At 32.8% G+C, this 18,056-nt stretch overlaps 3 long non-coding RNA genes across 5 annotated transcripts; all 3 read right to left on the reverse strand.

The window, feature by feature from the left end:
* Positions 1-1,466: 1,466 nt before the first annotated feature.
* Positions 1,467-2,073, reverse strand: LOC130960777 (uncharacterized). Its single transcript, XR_009079240.1, has 3 exons — positions 1,882-2,073; positions 1,700-1,770; positions 1,467-1,608 (listed from the first exon to the last, which is right to left on the reverse strand). It is a non-coding gene; the product is annotated as an uncharacterized LOC130960777 (long non-coding RNA).
* Positions 2,074-6,027: 3,954 nt separating this feature from the next.
* Positions 6,028-8,301, reverse strand: LOC130960409 (uncharacterized). 2 transcript variants are annotated; one of them, XR_009079094.1, is made up of 6 exons: positions 7,900-8,301; positions 7,729-7,814; positions 7,391-7,522; positions 7,162-7,302; positions 6,960-7,048; positions 6,028-6,829 (listed from the first exon to the last, which is right to left on the reverse strand). It is a non-coding gene; the product is annotated as an uncharacterized LOC130960409 (long non-coding RNA). The 2 variants fall into 2 exon arrangements; XR_009079093.1 differs by having other exon boundaries at positions 6,028-7,048.
* A 139-nt stretch (positions 8,302-8,440) lies between these two features.
* Positions 8,441-15,540, reverse strand: LOC130960408 (uncharacterized). 2 transcript variants are annotated; one of them, XR_009079092.1, is made up of 14 exons: positions 15,234-15,540; positions 12,214-12,263; positions 11,865-12,120; positions 11,277-11,768; positions 10,855-11,010; positions 10,647-10,772; positions 10,371-10,457; positions 10,136-10,294; positions 9,938-10,024; positions 9,380-9,455; positions 9,137-9,241; positions 8,985-9,062; positions 8,728-8,793; positions 8,441-8,589 (listed from the first exon to the last, which is right to left on the reverse strand). It is a non-coding gene; the product is annotated as an uncharacterized LOC130960408 (long non-coding RNA). The 2 variants fall into 2 exon arrangements; XR_009079091.1 differs by having other exon boundaries at positions 8,458-8,614.
* Between the last annotated feature and the right edge of the window lie 2,516 nt (positions 15,541-18,056).

The following is an 18,056-nucleotide window of genomic DNA, read 5'->3' on the forward strand; positions in this document are numbered from 1 at the left end:
CGTCGTCATTCTTCGAATAAAGTATGGACTATTATATATTGCTGGAAAGCCCTGGATGTCTACTTTCCAACGCCGTTGAGAGCACGCCAATTGGACTCCTGTAACTCCAGAAAATCCATTTCGAGTGAAGGGAGGTCAGGATCCAACAGCATCAGCAGTCCTTTTTTTCAGCCTAAGTCAGATTTTTGCTCAGCTCCCTCAATTTCAGCCAGAAAATACCTGAAATAACAGAAAAATACACACACTCATAGTAAAGTCCAGAAATATGATTTTTGCTTAAAAACTAATAAAATTCTATTAAAAACTAATTAAAACATACTAAAATCTACATGAAATTACCCCAAAAAGCGTATAAAATATCCGCTCATCAATTCCCCAACAGATTCTTCGTGGTATAAGCTAGATAGATGGCAGCATTCATGGAAATCCGGAAAGTCTAACCTTGTCTGTGGTATTCCGAGTAGGATTCCAGGAATCCGGAAAGTCTAACATTGTCTGTGGTATTCCGAGTAGGATTCTGGGATTGAATGACTGTGACGAGCTTCAAACTCCTGAAGGCTGGGAGTTAGTGACAGACGCAAAAGAATCAAGGGATTCTATTCTAACCTGATTGAGAACCGACAGATGATTAGCCATGCTGTGACAGAACATATGACCATTTTCACTGAGAGGATGGGATGTAGCCATTGACAACAGTGATGCCCTACATACAGCTTGCCATGGAAAGGAGTAAGAAGGATTGGATGAATGTAATAAGAAAGTAGAGATTCGAGAGGAGCACAGCATCTACATATGCCTATCTGAAATTTCCACCATGGAATTATATGAGTAACTATTTACTGTTTTATTTTCTGTTTATTATTTATTTCCGAACTTATCATAAACCATTTAATCTGCCTAACTGAGATTTACAATGTGACCATAGCTTGCTTCATACCAACAATCTCTGTGGGATCAACCCTTACTCACGTAAGATATTACTTGGATGACCCAGTACACTTGCTGGTTAAGTTGAATGGAGTTGTGATCACACGTGCCATTAGCAGGGATTATTAAGATCCCAATTCATCATACAATGATCTCTTTGGGGTATTTTTGATAGAGCCAATATTTAAATTTCATACAAGTACAAAGATACCAACTTTGAGGATCACAATTTCGTGCACCATTCCGCACTGCTCCCATCGGATTGGATTGGATACTATATCCACGTTTTTTTAGGTCGGATCGGATCGGATCGGATATCGGATATATCCGTGTAATAAAAGATTTGTTTTAAGGCCCTATTTTTGAAAAAAATGTCCATAAATATCATAAAATTAAAAATTAAAAATAAAATAGCAACTCAGCAATTAAAAATTAAAAATAAAATATCATAAAATTTATGACAACACTTGGTGAAACAACACATTAAATCAGTAATTTAACATACTAAAACAGCAACTCAACAATTTAGCACACTAAATCATACTAAAACAGCAATCCCAGCATACTAAAAATACTAAAACAACAACTCAACAAGTTCCAATTGACACATCTCTTCCAGTCTTCCAATTGACACATCTCTTCCAGTCTTCCAATTGACACTATATCAGCAAGCATTCATTCCTATTAAGAAATAACAAGTGAGAAAAATTAGTAAAACATGTTAGAATAATAAATTATTATGTACCAATACAATACAAGCACCATTGAATACCTAAGATGGTTGATGAGATTGCATCCTACTTTGAACTTCAGGATCTCCGACACTAGTAACTCCAGAAAATTCTATTCAATTCAACAATAACAAAATATGTCATGGTATGTCAATGCTCTAAAATGAAAGACAAAAAATGAATAATAATTAATAAAATACAAATGAACTAATTCATTATATACCTGAATCAACAGCGGCATCTCCTTCATCAAGCTCAACCAATATCTTAGCAGGTTTTAACCAATTTTGAGTGCAAATTAACACCTCTATAGTGGTGGGACTCAAACAACTGCGATAAGGGTCAAGGACACGACCTCCCGTGCTAAAAACTGACTCAGATGCCACAGTAGAAACAGGAATGGCTAATATATCTCTAGCCATGCAAGAGAGAACACGATACCTCAAAGTCTTTCTTTTTCACCACCTCAATATATCAAATCCACTAAAATCTTCCGCCACTTCATCTTCCAAATACCTATCCATTTCATTTTTCTTCAACTCACTTAATTTTATCCTTTGAGTTTGCTTTCACTTACTCATAGGATCTTCAATCGTAATACTATCATTCTCACTCATCTCTACACTAGGATTTGGTGTAGTATCCGAAGAAATGCTAGCATCTTGAGTGTCTTTAGGGGGTCGCGGATTCCATATGCTATTTGCTCAAACAATTTAGCAATGATATCCTTCAATTTTCTAAAGATCCTTGAAGATTTCTCACCTTGACCATACATCTCAGACAAAGTAAACTGAATATATTCCAATTTATACCGCGGATCAAGAAAAATAGCAACAAGTAATAGATAGTTCAGAGATGGCTTGTTCACGAAGTCAAAGGAGTAGAAGTATAAGAATGATCAGAATCATCCCAATACTTATCAAATTTAGCCTTCATCGTTGTTGCCATTCTATTCAACACTAAATCATCCCTCATAATCCATTTATTCAAAGTGCATAAAATCTTACACAATACATGGAAAAAAGTATTTGAAGTGACATTCAAAGAACTAGAGAATGAAAGCATTGCATGATAGAAAATTTGTAAAAAATGTATAAAGATACGAGCTCTATTCCAATCCTCATCACTAGGAGGCCCCCCATCATCTTCAAGGTATCTTTCAAAATGAGCATCTTCCCTAGCAAGACGAGCAAATGCCTTTTCAAAATTTTCGGCCACTTCCAACATCAAATAAGTAGAATTCCACCTCGTCAGCACATCAATAATAATCATTTGTCGACTTGTAATGTTTGTCTCATGTGCACACCTCCTAAAGGTTGCTAACCTAGACGGAGATGACTTCAAAAACTTACAAGAAGTTCTAATCCTAGCAATAGATGAATGTAGATCTTTCAAACCATCACAAACAATCAAATTTAAAATATGGGCAGCACATCTCAAATGAACGAATTCCCCACCCAACATAGTACAACCATTCCATTCTCGCATGATTTTAACCAAAGTATTTACAGCAATAAAGTTTGCACTAGCATTATCCACAGTTACAGTATAAAGTTTTCGAATACCAAAATCTTTTAAACATTTCTCTAGAGCTTTTTCTATGGTAACACTAGTATGATCAGCAATCAAATTAAAAGACATGATCTTCTTATTCAATGCCCACCCATCATCAATATAATGAGCTGTTACACACATATAGTTCATGTTTTGAACAGACGTCCAAGTATTAGTAGTTAAAGAAACCATCTGATGATTCAGCTCCAAAAGGGACTTAAGTTTGGTTTTTTCCTCTACATACAACTGCATACAATCCCTAGCAACTATCATACGACTCGGAATCTTAAATTGAGGTTTTATTTCACCACAAAATCCTCTAAAACCAGAATTTTCCACAAACCTAAATGGAAGCTCATCAATTATCACCATCTTACAAAGTGCAAGCCTACACCGATCTTGAATAAAATCTACTACCTTTAATGATGGTGGTTCCTCTAAATTAGAATTTGTGAACACAAGAGTTTTCTGTTTTTTATCAACATGATTTTTCGGGTTCTTCGCACAAGTTCCAATGTGTTTTTTTAGGTTAGAGTTCCCATCCCTACGACTATGACATTGTAACCATTTCAAACAATGCTTACATTGAGCCTTAGTTTCCTCATCATTTTTTTGAAGTGATCCCAAACAATAGAAGGGGGTCTAGTAGACTTTCTTTTACCTGACTGGCCAGATTGTGCTGCTGTCGCCAAAGAAGGAGCATCACTTGAAGCTGGATTGGTATTTGTTTCTCCTCCCCTTGTTGATTCTTTTGGTGTAGATCTAGCGACACTAGATGAAGTAAGAATGCTCCCAACTTCAGACCCACTTGCATTGGTTGTAAGCGCTTGTTTATCAGCCATTCTAATTTTCCAACACAATCCTACAGTTAAATAAGCCATAACACTATATCAGTTTACAAACAATAAACCCTCAGTGCCATATGACTTCAATTAAATAAACCATCTTAATTTTCAAATAATTAAACCTTTAAACCATATAAACCCTCAGTGCCATATCTGTTCACAGTTGAATAAACCATTCAAATTTACAGATTTTATTACACAATAACAGTATAACACAATGATTCAAGTACTTTATAATAAGCATTTATGTACAAATAATTTTTAATTTAAAAATAAAATTAATTTACCCATAATACCTGATCAATTGAAGAGCCGAGAGCAAAAATAATGGAGAAGAAGGACGGCTGGTCTGACTCTGACAGATTCACAAAGCTGCTTGGGGAGAACAAGAAATGATGAACGCGACCATGAGCGCTGGAGGAGGTAACCGCATTACTGGAGGAGACCACCGACCGTGAGCACTGCGCCAGTGAAGAACGCGACCTATAAAGAACGCGTATGGAGAACGACGCGACCGCCGTCCACCGCGTCGATGGAAGAGGCGACGACCGTGCAGCTGGAGCCTGGAAGAACAATAAATAATGACCTTAGGAGACGGTGATGGACAGCGAACACTGGTGATAGAGCAAGGTAGAGCCGATCAGAGAGGAGAAGGAGAGCCAGAGTTTGAGAGTCTGAGTGAGTGAGTGAGGATCTGAGATTGAGAGGAGAGTCCAGAGTCCAGAGAGTGAAAGAGGTGAGGAGCGCTGTGCGGATCTGCAGATCAGATCCGTGGGTATCACTATCAAATCCGCGATCCGATCCTACCACAGTGCGGATCGGATCTGATCCGATCCGATGACTCTGCGGATCGGATAATATCCGCGAAATTCGGATCGGATACGGATAATTACCGCATATCTGCGGATATTATCCGATCCATGTGCAGCCCTAATAAGGAGTGGCGGCTGCTGAGAGCAAGAGAGGGTTGGGGTGTGGCTGAAAGGGAACCGGGTTATTGGGTTAGGGTTTTAGGGTTAGGGTTTCATTTTCAAACATTAGGGTTAGGGCTAGTTTAGTAATTTTAATAAAATTAGAGCATAAAGTATTAATATTTGAAAAACTAGTTAAATCTCTAAAATTACTTTAAAATATTTTTTATGGTATAAAAATACTAATTGATTCCCAATTAATTTCTCTAATTGAAAATACATAGTAATATTATTAATTTTCTTTGTCCTTAAAACTTAAAGTATTGAATGATATAAATATAACTGATCTAAATTCAAATCATGTAAAATTCTTATTATTTCATAACTACTAACTTCATAACTTAATTATAGAAAATAATTCAATAATCGTAAAATTAGATGAAATTCTGATTTAAATAACCAAACCTCATTATTTTTAAATTTCCAAAACTTTAGATCATAAATAGAAAAATAATCCATAAGCATAGAGTTTGGATAAAAACTTTAATTTATTTCAAATTAAATTAATAAAAACTACCTTTAATTATTTTCAATAAAATAATTTCTTGAAAATAAAACTGTAAATAAATGTATATTTTGAGATTAGTTCAAATAGGACTTTTCAAAAGTCTTGGGTCTTACATTCAAAGTTCGGGTTCAGGGTATAGGGTTTAGGGTTTAGGGTTTAGGTTTTAGTATTTTAGGGATTTAGGGTTTATGGGTTCAGGCTTATGGTTTTAGTGTTTAGGGTTTAGGATTTAGGGTTCAGTGTTTAGGGGTTCAGTGTGCTTCTACATTTCGGTTCGCCCAGTGTATTAATTTCGGTTCACTGTGTTCTTTTGGAGTTCATAATGTATTGGTAAATATAGTGATTGCAATCACTCAGAACCTGGAATAAAACAGCAGCCAGACAGTTCCAACAGATATATAATTATTAACATTTGATACATACATTGATATTAAGAATAGATATATACATTAACATTGACATATATATATATATATTTGAAGTATGCATTTTTTGCTCTTTAAACAAGTTAAACAAAATATTGTTAATTACAACTAGTATATGCTATTTGCTATCTAAATCCCCAGATGTGTATTTACAATAAGGGCTGGAGAGGAAAGCAGACGGTTTGGTGAGTCTTATTGCTTCAGATTCTGAAATCACTTGGTCTCTAATTTTGTTCATTTCATGAAACAGAAAATATGGACCATATTGGTATCTGGAGTCATCAATTTCTTTCTCCATTTCAATTGAAATGAATTAGTTACATAAGAAATGAACCCAAATGAAATAAGAACAATATCATTCAAATTCCTAATCATACTGTAAAAATGCAATCACAATAACCCTACATCCTGAACACATTAAATATCAAGTAAATCAAAATCACATTAAATAACAACAAATTTAATTCAAAGCCCTAGTTATACTGTAAAAATGGAATCACAGTAACCCTAAACCTAAACAAATTAAAAGGAGGCCACCGAACCGAAAAATATTCACTTGGTGAATCAAAATTATAAGAGCCACCAAACCGAAAAACATTCACTCGGTGAATCAAAATTATAAGAGCCACCGAACCGAAAATTGTTTATGTGGTGAATAAATGGTGATCAATTTTCAATCAACAAAAATAGTATTTTCTGCATGCAAAACAACTATTAAACAGAGTAACAACCAACTTCAAAGCTCTAGTTACAATATCAAATTAACTGAATGAAATAAGAAAAGAAAGAAGTTTATTAATTTAGAAAGTACTTACTTGTGTCCAAGCTTTATATTTATATCTCTTCTCGCTTTTTATTTTTTGTGGATCTATTATTTCGAGCCATTTAATCACGAATATTTCACAATAATAGCTAAGCAAGAATTGAGTATAATACAATCAACAGTATATAAAATAAAACACATTAAAAATAGTACTACAAAAAAGAAATATTCTTACTTTGTACATTGACCATTCAATTGGATATACTCTGCTTCTTCTCCCAGTGCATCCTCCATTGAGGGTTTCCCCCCAGCGTACACCCTCATCTGGGAAATTATTAAACCCAGAAAGAGACAAAAAAAATTAAATAAACAAAACCAACAACAGTGAACCTCTCATGTACAGAATAATTTCAATAATTTACAAGAAAATAACTTACAACAAATTTGTTTATTTCCTTTCACGAATCATGTATTTCTTCTGGCTTCTTGTTGATTGGGTCAAGGACATAGAATTTCTTTTTGTTTACATCAGTAATCCATAACCACCAATGCACTCCATTACAAATTGGGACAAATATCTGAAGTTTTGGAAAATTATAGAATATTTCAGTGGAAACAATAGCAAACAAGAGAATTATCAAAGAATTTTTAGATATTACAACTTACAAATGGATGCGATGCAAGTTTTCTTTTGTCAAGAAACTGGCAGTAGTGGTCATACTGCTGAATATTAAACATGTGGGCTTTGTTTGTGCTCTTATCAATGTAGTTCTCGCCATATATTCCCACGATAAAATTCTGCAAAATGAACATCAGTTAAATCATATTTCACCGAACCAAACACAAATCATATGCTGAATAAAACGTGAAAAATATTCAATCATCAAGAGAAAAATTTTCTTAATCCAAAAGTACTCAAAAGAAGACATAAGAATCAGGTGGACTAATATTAACATTCTCACTTAACCGAAAAGTAATAAGCAGTGAATAAGAAATTTACTTACCACAATATCCATCAGCACAATGTATATTTGTTCTTGATACCCTTAGTTTTTATTTCATTGAGAATCAAGTTGTGTATACTAACCACCTACAGGATGAAAATTTATGAGATATACTATATAAGAGTGTTTAAAAAAATCATTAATGTTAACGCAATTGGCAAAAGATTTTACCACGGCATGCACTTGTTCTCCGGGCATTAGAGATATGAAATATTCTCTTAATCCCTCGTAGAGTCCCTCGTGTTTCAAGACAAATATTGGTTCATATTCATTGGTACCATCTTTTGCTTATTTCACATGTGTCATCCAATGATAACACTTTTCAATCAGCTCGTTCGTGATTTTTTATTTTTCTACAGGGTTTTGTAAACTTGAGCTGCTATTAAGGTTAATTCTGAAGATGTTCCTTCAACAAATTTTAATGCTGCTGCCACACCAACATCTACCACCGCCTCTTCCAGGATTTCAAGCTGTGAATCACTCTCTTGGGAAGGCTGAGTTGGTTGAGATGCTGGTGGACTTATCCCAAGGCTAAAGGAAGGCCTTTCATCTTCCCTTTTCCTAGGTTGAGCAGCACTGCAGGATGATAGATATTTAACAATGATATTAAACAAAAATAATATTTAATCACTATAGTGAACTCAAATCCAAACTTATAGTGAACCGAAATTATATTAAACAAAAATGATATTAAAGAAAAGCAAGAACATACCTGTCAAATGATGACAAGATTAGAGTTTCTTTTTCTGATTAACGTGCCATTTGAGGTTTTTGTGATTGTTCTTCATCAGAAACTTGATAAATATCGGCATCCTTGAAAAACTCTTCAATAACAAAGCTTGTAATAGACCCCGTAACACCCTGCTTGTTGGGTTTTGGAGGGCAGCTATAAGAAACAGAAGAGAGACCAAAGATAACAACACATTGAATTCATTTATGGTTTTAACTGAACCATAAGCAGTAAACATTATCGATATTTATATAAGCAGTAAAACTTACACATCAACAGGTGCTTCTTGTTTGGATTGTTGCGTTGTTGGTTCTTCGCAGGGCTGTTACAGAGGTCTGCTTCATTAAATAGTAAACATTTCTATAATTATCCCAAACTATTATCATATTTAACAATGATATTTAACAGAAATTACATTAATCATTATAGTGAACTGAAAACCAAACTTATACTGAACCAAAATCCAAACTTACAATGAACCAAAATTATATTAAACAAAAGTGATATTAAAGAGTTTAATGCTTACACATTAGCAGCTGCTTCTTGTTCTGATTCTTGTTGCACTGGTGGTTCTTGGGCTTGTTGCTGTTGTTCTTTTGCAGGGCTGTTGCATTAAATAGAAAACAGTTTAATAACAACCATTAAAATTAATAAAAAGAATTTTTATGTGAAACTTACTCTTTATTAGAAACTTCATACACATAGTCATCTTTCAATAAGTCTTCAATTATAGAACTCGTAAGAGATACTGTAACACCCTGCTTTCCAGCTTCTTGAGGGCAGCTATAATAATCAGAAGAGAGTTCAAAGATAAGAACACATTGAATTCATTTCTGGTTTCAACTGAACCAAAATTAAACCATTTATAAGCAGTAAACATTGAACAAGATTAATGTGGTAAATAAATATTTATTAACTTACTCATTATTAGAAGTTTGTTGTGTTTCTTCTTGTGGAGGGACATAGATGAAGCAATCCTTCATCAACTCTTCTTGAACTGAACTTGGAAGAGACAATGCAAGAGAAGGTCTAAGGAATATAAACAAAAATAAAGTTAATGTTGAATAATTAGAATTTTTTTTTGAAAAATAGGAATTTGCACATTGAAAAACTCACACTTCCAAAGGTTTAGAATGAGTTTGTTGTTCAAACTCAATGATTTATACTTCAGATTCAGGTGTAGCTCTAGTGACATTTAAACACAATTTCCTTGTGATTAATTAAACAAAAATTATTAACTAAATTTAAAAGAGTAACATAAATATTTTTAACTTACACTCGTGGAGTTTTAGACGTCTTTCTTGGAAAGATTTTCTTTTTTCTAAAATATTTGACCGGGATTTTCGGGAAATTTTTCCAAAACAAAAATAACAAATTAAAATTAGAAACCAAGATTAAAAGCAAAGGTCTAGAAATATTTTAAATTCATTTTTAGGCAACCACCGAACCGAAAATACAATATACAGTGAACTAATTTACCTAGTATTGCTCGCAGCATTTACAGAAGATGTAGAGCTTCCTTGAGTCTGTAAGACTTGCTCACTATCAATATTTACAGTTGGCACCCTAAGCAATATAAATAAATATTAGTAATTGAATCTAGAGGAATTAGAAAAGGTTGTAGCAAAAGTAAGCAAAGTAGGAAAAAGAATTCGGGAATAATAAAATGAATCTTACGTCTTAGAGAAATCATTTTGTCCCTGTGGAGAGTCAAACTGATCCGGAGCAATGTTTGTTGACTGAGCTCCATCATTTATTTTCTTTGATCTTTTTTCCCTTATTATCTCCAATGCTCGTTTTCTTTTTTCGGCAGCATTGTCTTTTGCTTGTTCAGGTCTAAAAGTTCATAAAATAAGTATCAAGAAACCTAAAATGTAAGTATTAGTAAAAAAAAATGATTCGAGAAACTTACTCCTTGTCAAGTTGGGTTGGTGTTTTTGCCACTCTTTGTGGTTATTTTCTTCTTTTAATTATGGGTGTTTTCTCAATTTCATTTTCCCTATAAAACAGATAAATACATTGAATTTATACCGGAGACAAGACATTAACAATGAAGTCAACCAAACCCACAGATACCACCGAACCGAAATAAATTAAATTGCTAAACCAAAACTTAGAAGCCCACCAAACCGAAAATAGATATATATGCAATCAACAAAACGTCTCATAGAAATTATGCAATACTTACTCGTTTTCATATTCGCTTGTGCTCTCTGAATCTATAGGCACATGCTTTGTTTTTTTTGGTTTATTTTTTAACCACCTTCAATGGTTGTTTTCTTTTCTTTGTTGTGGTTTTTTTATTTCTTCTTCTCTGCAATACATAAGAACAAGCGCATAAGAACAAATTTAAGCAAATACAAATTAAATGAAATTGATATAAAAATTAAACTTACTGGCTTTCGGATTCAGATTTGGAAAGTATTTCCTCTTCTGAAGAAGAATCCATCTCAACATTTTTCTTTTTTATTTTCTTTCCTTTTTCTTTTTTGTCCAAGTTACTTGTTTTTGTTTTTTCTTTCTTTTTTTTTTTGCTTTATGTACAGAAGTCCCTAAAACAAAAACAAGGTCTCAATTATTTAATCATCAAAATAACAAATTAATAATCCGGTGAACCGAATGAAGTAATCCTACCAAACCGAAAAACATTCATATGGTGAATAGAACATGACAACTATTTATTCATCAAGAAAAATGTTTCTTAATGCAGAAACATTCAAATGAACAAACTAACAATTGCAAGTAGGACAAATAATTTAATTATAATCTAAAAGCATTTCAAAGCAAATTTTTCGGGGAATTTTAGTAGAGTACTTACCAATGGTTGTGTTGTTTCGGATGAAATCCGTTCAATGATCATTTTCCTTATCCAATGGGCCACCCATGGTGCAGGGGTAGCATCAGGTACAAACGGGTGGGGAAACTTTGTTTCATGGAAGTATATCAACATTAATACAAAAACACAGCTATCAATAGACTATTTCTTCCTCTCTCTCTTGTTTTTAACTCCTTTCATTATGAAGTTGAGAACATGCTTTGCCCAATCCCATTCCCTAATGTTGTCCACATGAAAGATTGATGGCTTGTGGATTGGGGAGGCCACACTTACCATTGTGGGGAGCAAGAAGCACTTTTGTATGTAGACAACAAAAGTCCTCTTGAATTTTTTTCCGGTTTTTCTCCCCTTCTACACTCATATCCAGCACATTTCTTGCCAAAGTTGCCAAGGAAATATTTTTGACGCTGTCAAATATTTTCTTGTCTGTTGGATTCAGCTTGTTGTAATCAACATTTTCAGGAAAAAGATTTCCTACAATATTTTAATAGCAAAAATAAGACAAAACGGTCAGTTTAATTATCCGGACACCATGAACTGAAAATAAGCAATAAGTGGAAAATGTATTACCTCCGTTGGTTATAACGAGGGCAGCTGCTACTTTCCAAGGAGTTATGTATATTGTCCCTTGTAGAGTTTTCAGGAATCCTCTCTCTACATCAAATCGATCAAGCAATTCTATCAACAGTGTATTAGAGACGTTCATTTCTGGCACATGTGCTAGACCACCAAATTCCATTTCTTCCACAATATCTTTCTTTTCTTAACTCATTTCCCTGTATACTGTTGCTATCGCCTTTGTTTGGCATCTGCAATAGTGAGTTTTCTGCAAGTTTTGAAACAGAATGTGAGGATATATTTATAATACAAATTAGATATTATTCAAATGAAAGTGGATAAATATATTTAATCTACTTACGTTATAATGTGTCTTCTCCTTCATTGTTTCCATTTTCTTGTTGTGTTTTGCTGTAATAAAAAATTTTGGTCAATATTTCATTCAATATATCAACAACCCACCGAACCGAAAATCATTCATTCACAGAATCAAAATTACAAAAGCTGCCGAACCGAAAAATGTTCATGTGGTTAATAAATGATGATCAACTTTTAATCAACAAGAATACTATTATAGTTATATAGCTTATCAAATTGAAAGAGTTATTTCTAATGTGAATTGTCCTAAACAAAACTCATTCAATACATCAACAACCACAAGCATGTGTATGTTAAACAAGTCAATTAAAATGCCACAACCCACCAAATCGAAAATCCTTCATGCACAGAACCAAAATAAAAAAGGCTACCGAACCAAAAAATGTTCATGTGATTAATAAATGATGATCAACTTTCAGTTGACAAAAATACTATTACAATAGTATGGCTTATCAAAGTGAAAGAGTTGTCTCTAATGTCAATTGTCCTAAACAAAACTCATTCAATACATCAACAACCACAAGCATGTGTATATTAAACAAGTCAATTAAAATGTCACAACCCACCAAACTGAAAATCCTTCATGCAAAGAACCAAAATCAAAAAGGCTACCGAACCAAAAAATGTTCATGTGGTTAATAAATGATGATCAGCTTTCAATCAACAAAAATACTATTACAGTAGTATCGATTATCAAAGTGAAAGAGTTGTCTCTAATGTGAATTGTCCTAAACAAAACTCATTCAATACATCAACAATCACAAGCATGTGTATGTTAAACAAGTCAATTAAAATGCCACAACCCACCAAACCGAAAATACTTCATGCACAGAACCAAAATAAAAAAGGCTGCCGAACCGAAAAATGTTCATGTGGTTAATAAATGATGATTAACTTTCAATCAACAAGAATACTATTACAGTAGTATGGCTTATCAAAGTGAAAGAGTTGTCTCTAATGTCAATTGTACTAAACAAAACTCATTCAATACATCAACAACCACAAGCATGTATATCTTAATCAAGTTAATTAATATGCCACAACCCACCGAACCAAAAATCCTTCATGCACAGAACCAAAATCACAAAGGCCACCGAACCAAAAAATGTTCATGTGGTTAATGAATCATTATCAATTTTTAATCAACAAGAATACTATTACAGTAGTATGGCTTATCAAAGTGAAAGAGTTGTCTCTAATGTCAATTATACTAAACAAAATTTATTCAATACATCAACAACCACAAGCATGTATATCTTAATCAAGTTAATTAATATGCCACAACCCACCGAACCGAAAATCTTTGATGCACAGATCCAAAATCACAAAGACCACCAAACCGAAAAATGTTCATGTGGTTAATAAATCATTATCAATTTTCAATCAACAAGAATAGTGTTCTTCAATGGAAAATAAGTACTGAAGATAGTAACAGAGCTCTAATTAAACTATCCAAACTAATAAGAACAAGCAACTATATCTTAAAGCCCTAGTTATACTGTAAAAAATCATTCACAATAGTTCAATCCACTAAACGAAGCAAATCAAACCAGTAAAACTAAAATGAAACTAGGCGAAACGCGACATTGCAATATTTTAAATGAACAGTAGTTTTCTCATACATTTTGTAGTCTTTGTTGCTGTTTTCGTTTGTTTCTAGTTGTTGCTTGCAAAATCTTCTTCTGATTCATTTGCAGTAGTGGTTTCCGCAAAGAATGTGATTGCAGTTTGAGTGATGTTCAGAGAGATTCGAAGAGAGTGAGTGTTTTCATTTATTGGTTTCGTGTTGAAGATGTAATGTTCTTTCATAATGAAGCGCGAATGAAAAACGAGACGTTTTTTGTGTCTGGCGCGTGTTTCTTAGTCTCCATTTAATGCGCTTAAATCAATTTGGGCTTGGGCCAACTTGGTTATATACTTATATGGATGTGTAGCAGGCTTATAAAATAAATTAAATATAAGCTGTACATTAGTTTTATAATAAACCAAACCATAAATGGTTGACGTAAATCAAAACATGCATAACTCTTCCATAACAAACCAGAAATTACAAAAAATAAATTCAGAGGATATAAGTTCATATGAGACATTAAGTTTCATGGACCATCCCTTTACCTAATTGGCTCACAAATTACTAATTAGGAGCTGGAAGAGATATTAATACTAAAAGTTTTTTATCAATTAGATTCTTATGTAGCTACTACCTCAAAAAGCAACTCACACATAGAAAATTTTTATCATGAAAGACATACTAATACTAAAAAATTTAATTAATTATAAGGCATAATTTTATTAGCAAAAATTCTAATATCAAGCTAATTATTGTGATCTGTTAATTTCTACTTCTTTTTCCTATAATAATATAAATTATTTTTAAATTCTAAATACTAAATCTTAAACTCTAAAATCTAAATTTCAGATTTGAAATTTTAAATCCTAATTCTAAATCGTAAAACCCCTAAAAATAAGGATTTACAGAAAAAAAGTTAATATTATCTAATTAAAATTGATTCCTTATGTTTATTCTTATTGTTATGAAATATTTAGGCTCAAATATTTTAGCAATCCAAATCCAAAGTGTAATTGAAAAGTGCTCCTTATAACATCTTTATTGGCTCTCTTAAATTGGTTAGTTTGGTCCCTTCTAATATATTGTTCATAATCTCTGCTCATTGTGCAAACAAAAGTAGATCATTTCTAATTTTGTCAAAATTCTGTTTTGTATATTTGTATAATTGTTTAAATAACTGAGAAGAACACAAAGAAAAGAGAAAAACAGAAACAAAAAAAGTAAAGTGTAACCTACTAGCTATCCAAAATCCACCACCAACAACAGCGAAACACTTGAACCTACACCCAGAGCAGTAAAACTTTGCACCAATTCCATTTTATATTTAAGTGGTAGAGCAGAGTAAGAGTTCAAAATCAAAGACAATTAATATAAGAAATTGAGAAAAAGCAAAAATAATTAATAACCAAGTTAGTAAAATAAGAAAAACTCACCACAAACGCAGCAGAGCAGTGATCTCAACAAGGACCAAAGCCCTCCGGAGACAATGGAAGACCGTATACAACTTCCAGCCAAGGGGAATCACGAGCACAAACTATGTATGAAACTGGTCACAAACCACGAAACTAACTTGTAGCAAAGGAGAAAAAAACAACAGAAGCGTGCAACGGAGACTATAGAGGAGAGTTTGACACAAGGGTACGGCGAGAGTGGGAGGCTTGCGGCCCCAACAGATGGTGTCTGATTGTAACGTGAAGATGGTTTGGCTTTGGTTAGGGTTTTGGGTAAAATAGTGGCTGATGAGGGATATAGACATGGGTGAAACAAAAAGCTAAAAGTTTGGTTGTATTTCAAAAATCTACCATGTAATTTTGGACCTAATTTGTACCGATAAACTAAATCAAACTTTTATAAATTATATTTGTGTAAAGTGATCCTTAATAATAATAATGCAATTTAAGTTGTTAATTATGCTGCATATAACGTTAAACTTCTATTAATACGAATTAAATTGCTCGTTCGTTATATTTATTATTTTTTCTTCTTAGTAAATTAATTTTAAATGTTAAATTTTTTCTGTTTAAACAACAAATTTAAAACTACTTTTTAAACGGTGATAGTGCAATATAATTCGGTAGGAGTAGATATATTATTATTATTTCATTTGAATTTCAAATCAAATTTGAATAGTTATAATTTTTTTGTTATTAAAAGGTTATATAAAGACTTCTATTCTCTTCTACTAACACAAACAGATTATTATTATGAAATCTTCTTCTCCAAATTCATTTTCTAAAATCAATATCTACTCCTTTTCATTTATTTATTTTTTGTTTTGTTGTCACATTCACCCAGGTCTCTGTTTTAGTTCTCAATACTAAAATCATTCCTGCATGTGTATCAAATAATCTTCGCTCCTTGTTAGTGTTGCAAGTGTAAGGAGTGTTAAAGTTAGTCCCACATCAAAGAAAGCAAGGAAGAGTGAGGAGTTTATAAGATGATTCATCCATTAACTTGACATCTTAAGGTTTTGAGTTGGATGTGGTGTCTTCTCATCTTATGTTCCTCACTTGATTCCTCCTCGAAATCTCTCCGGTTGTCGAGAGCTCCCCACGGTTAGCCCAACAAGTGGTATTAGAGCCGATGGTTAATCGGTCTGGTGGTTTTAAGGGGTATTCAAGGTGAAGCATCGAAAGTCTTCCCGGCAAAGGTGGTTCGGACGGCGTGTCTCGCGGTGTTTTGCGGCGGTGTGATGGACGAATACTCATATGTGGTGGAAGAGTTAGAGGGGAGTTGATGCTTGATGTGGAGGCTCACACTTGAGGGGAAAATTGTTAGTGTTACAAGTGTGAGGAGTGTTGAAATTAGTCCCACATCAAAGAAAGCAAGGAAGAGTGAAGAGTTTATAAGATGAGAGACCCATTAACTTGACACCTTAAAATTTTGAGTTGGATGTGGTGTCTTCTCATCTTATGTTCCTCACTTGATTCCACCCCGAAATCTCCCCGATTGTCGAGTTGTCGAGAGCTCCCCACAGTTGGCCCAACACTCCTAACTTATGCAAATATCTTTATGAAAAAATTAATTTTTGCCGTAATGTTTTTTTTATCTTTCACTGACCCGTTTGAAAATGCTTTGATTATCTTTTTCAGGATTTCTCGTTAACATTGGCGTTAAAAAATTTTTGTGTTCTAACTAATGATTATAAACAAAAGACATCTGATGATTATGTTCATGTCTATTTACTTTATGTGCCATTTTAATGTTTTTTAGTTTTTAACTAATTCTTTTAATTTTAAAATTAAAAGTTCATAATTTTTATAGTTTAATTATTTTACTATAAAAAATATAATTTATTATATATATTTACAATTACTACTTTAATACCATGATATAAAGTATACTAAAATTTGATAAACGATAGTCACTAATATATTATTTAACACATAATTATTGTTTTAACTTATTTTTCAATTATTTATGTTGTATTTAAAAAATAGAATGAACATTAATGTATTTATTTTTAATTTAGAATTATAAACCCTGAATTTCAATTTTTGAAAATAAAAAAGTTTTTCAAAAATAAAGTTAAACCTTATTTGGCAGACTACGTTATTATTATTTTAATTTTAATTGGAGAATGATCTATTTATTCCCTCTTAATGAATATAAATCTTAATTATAAAACACATTTATGAAGTTAATGTTTAACAATGATTCTTGTGCTTAATAAACTATCATATGTTTATCTAAATTTTGCAGTTGTACACCCTACATTTAAAATAAACATTGGTACCTTTGTCGGAGACCTTGAAGTCAAAACCGTACCATGGCAGACGACATTCCTAAAGATTTGTTCATAGTTTCTGACTCTCAAACTGTAGAAGACGAGTGACATATCAATGAGTGTGCATTAGTGATACGTTCTCGAGCTTATAGGAAAAAAGCTATGGCCAGAGATGTGCATTCTTTGAATCGGAAAGAGTCTTGAGAAGGAAAGTACGATAATGAATCGGATTAGAAAAAAAGTTCTTGAAACGGGAATCCGACTTAGTAAGAACTAACTTTGCCATGCATTCTTATCTCAACAAATTCTTGGAAGAATACAAAGAATTTTTAGATTGAAATTGTTTTTAATTTTCTGAATTCACCCGTATCATTATCTTTTCTTGTATATTTATGATTGAATACAAATATAGAAGATCTTATAGTACATGAGGTAATCTAATTACAATAATTTGTTGACATCGTTAGACAAAAAATTTTTAAATTTTGATTAATTTGATTTTTCTTAAAGGTAATTGAAATCTAGTGTA

Source organism: Arachis stenosperma, chromosome 2 (genome assembly GCF_014773155.1).
Source record: "Arachis stenosperma cultivar V10309 chromosome 2, arast.V10309.gnm1.PFL2, whole genome shotgun sequence".
NCBI lineage: Eukaryota > Viridiplantae > Streptophyta > Magnoliopsida > Fabales > Fabaceae > Arachis > Arachis stenosperma.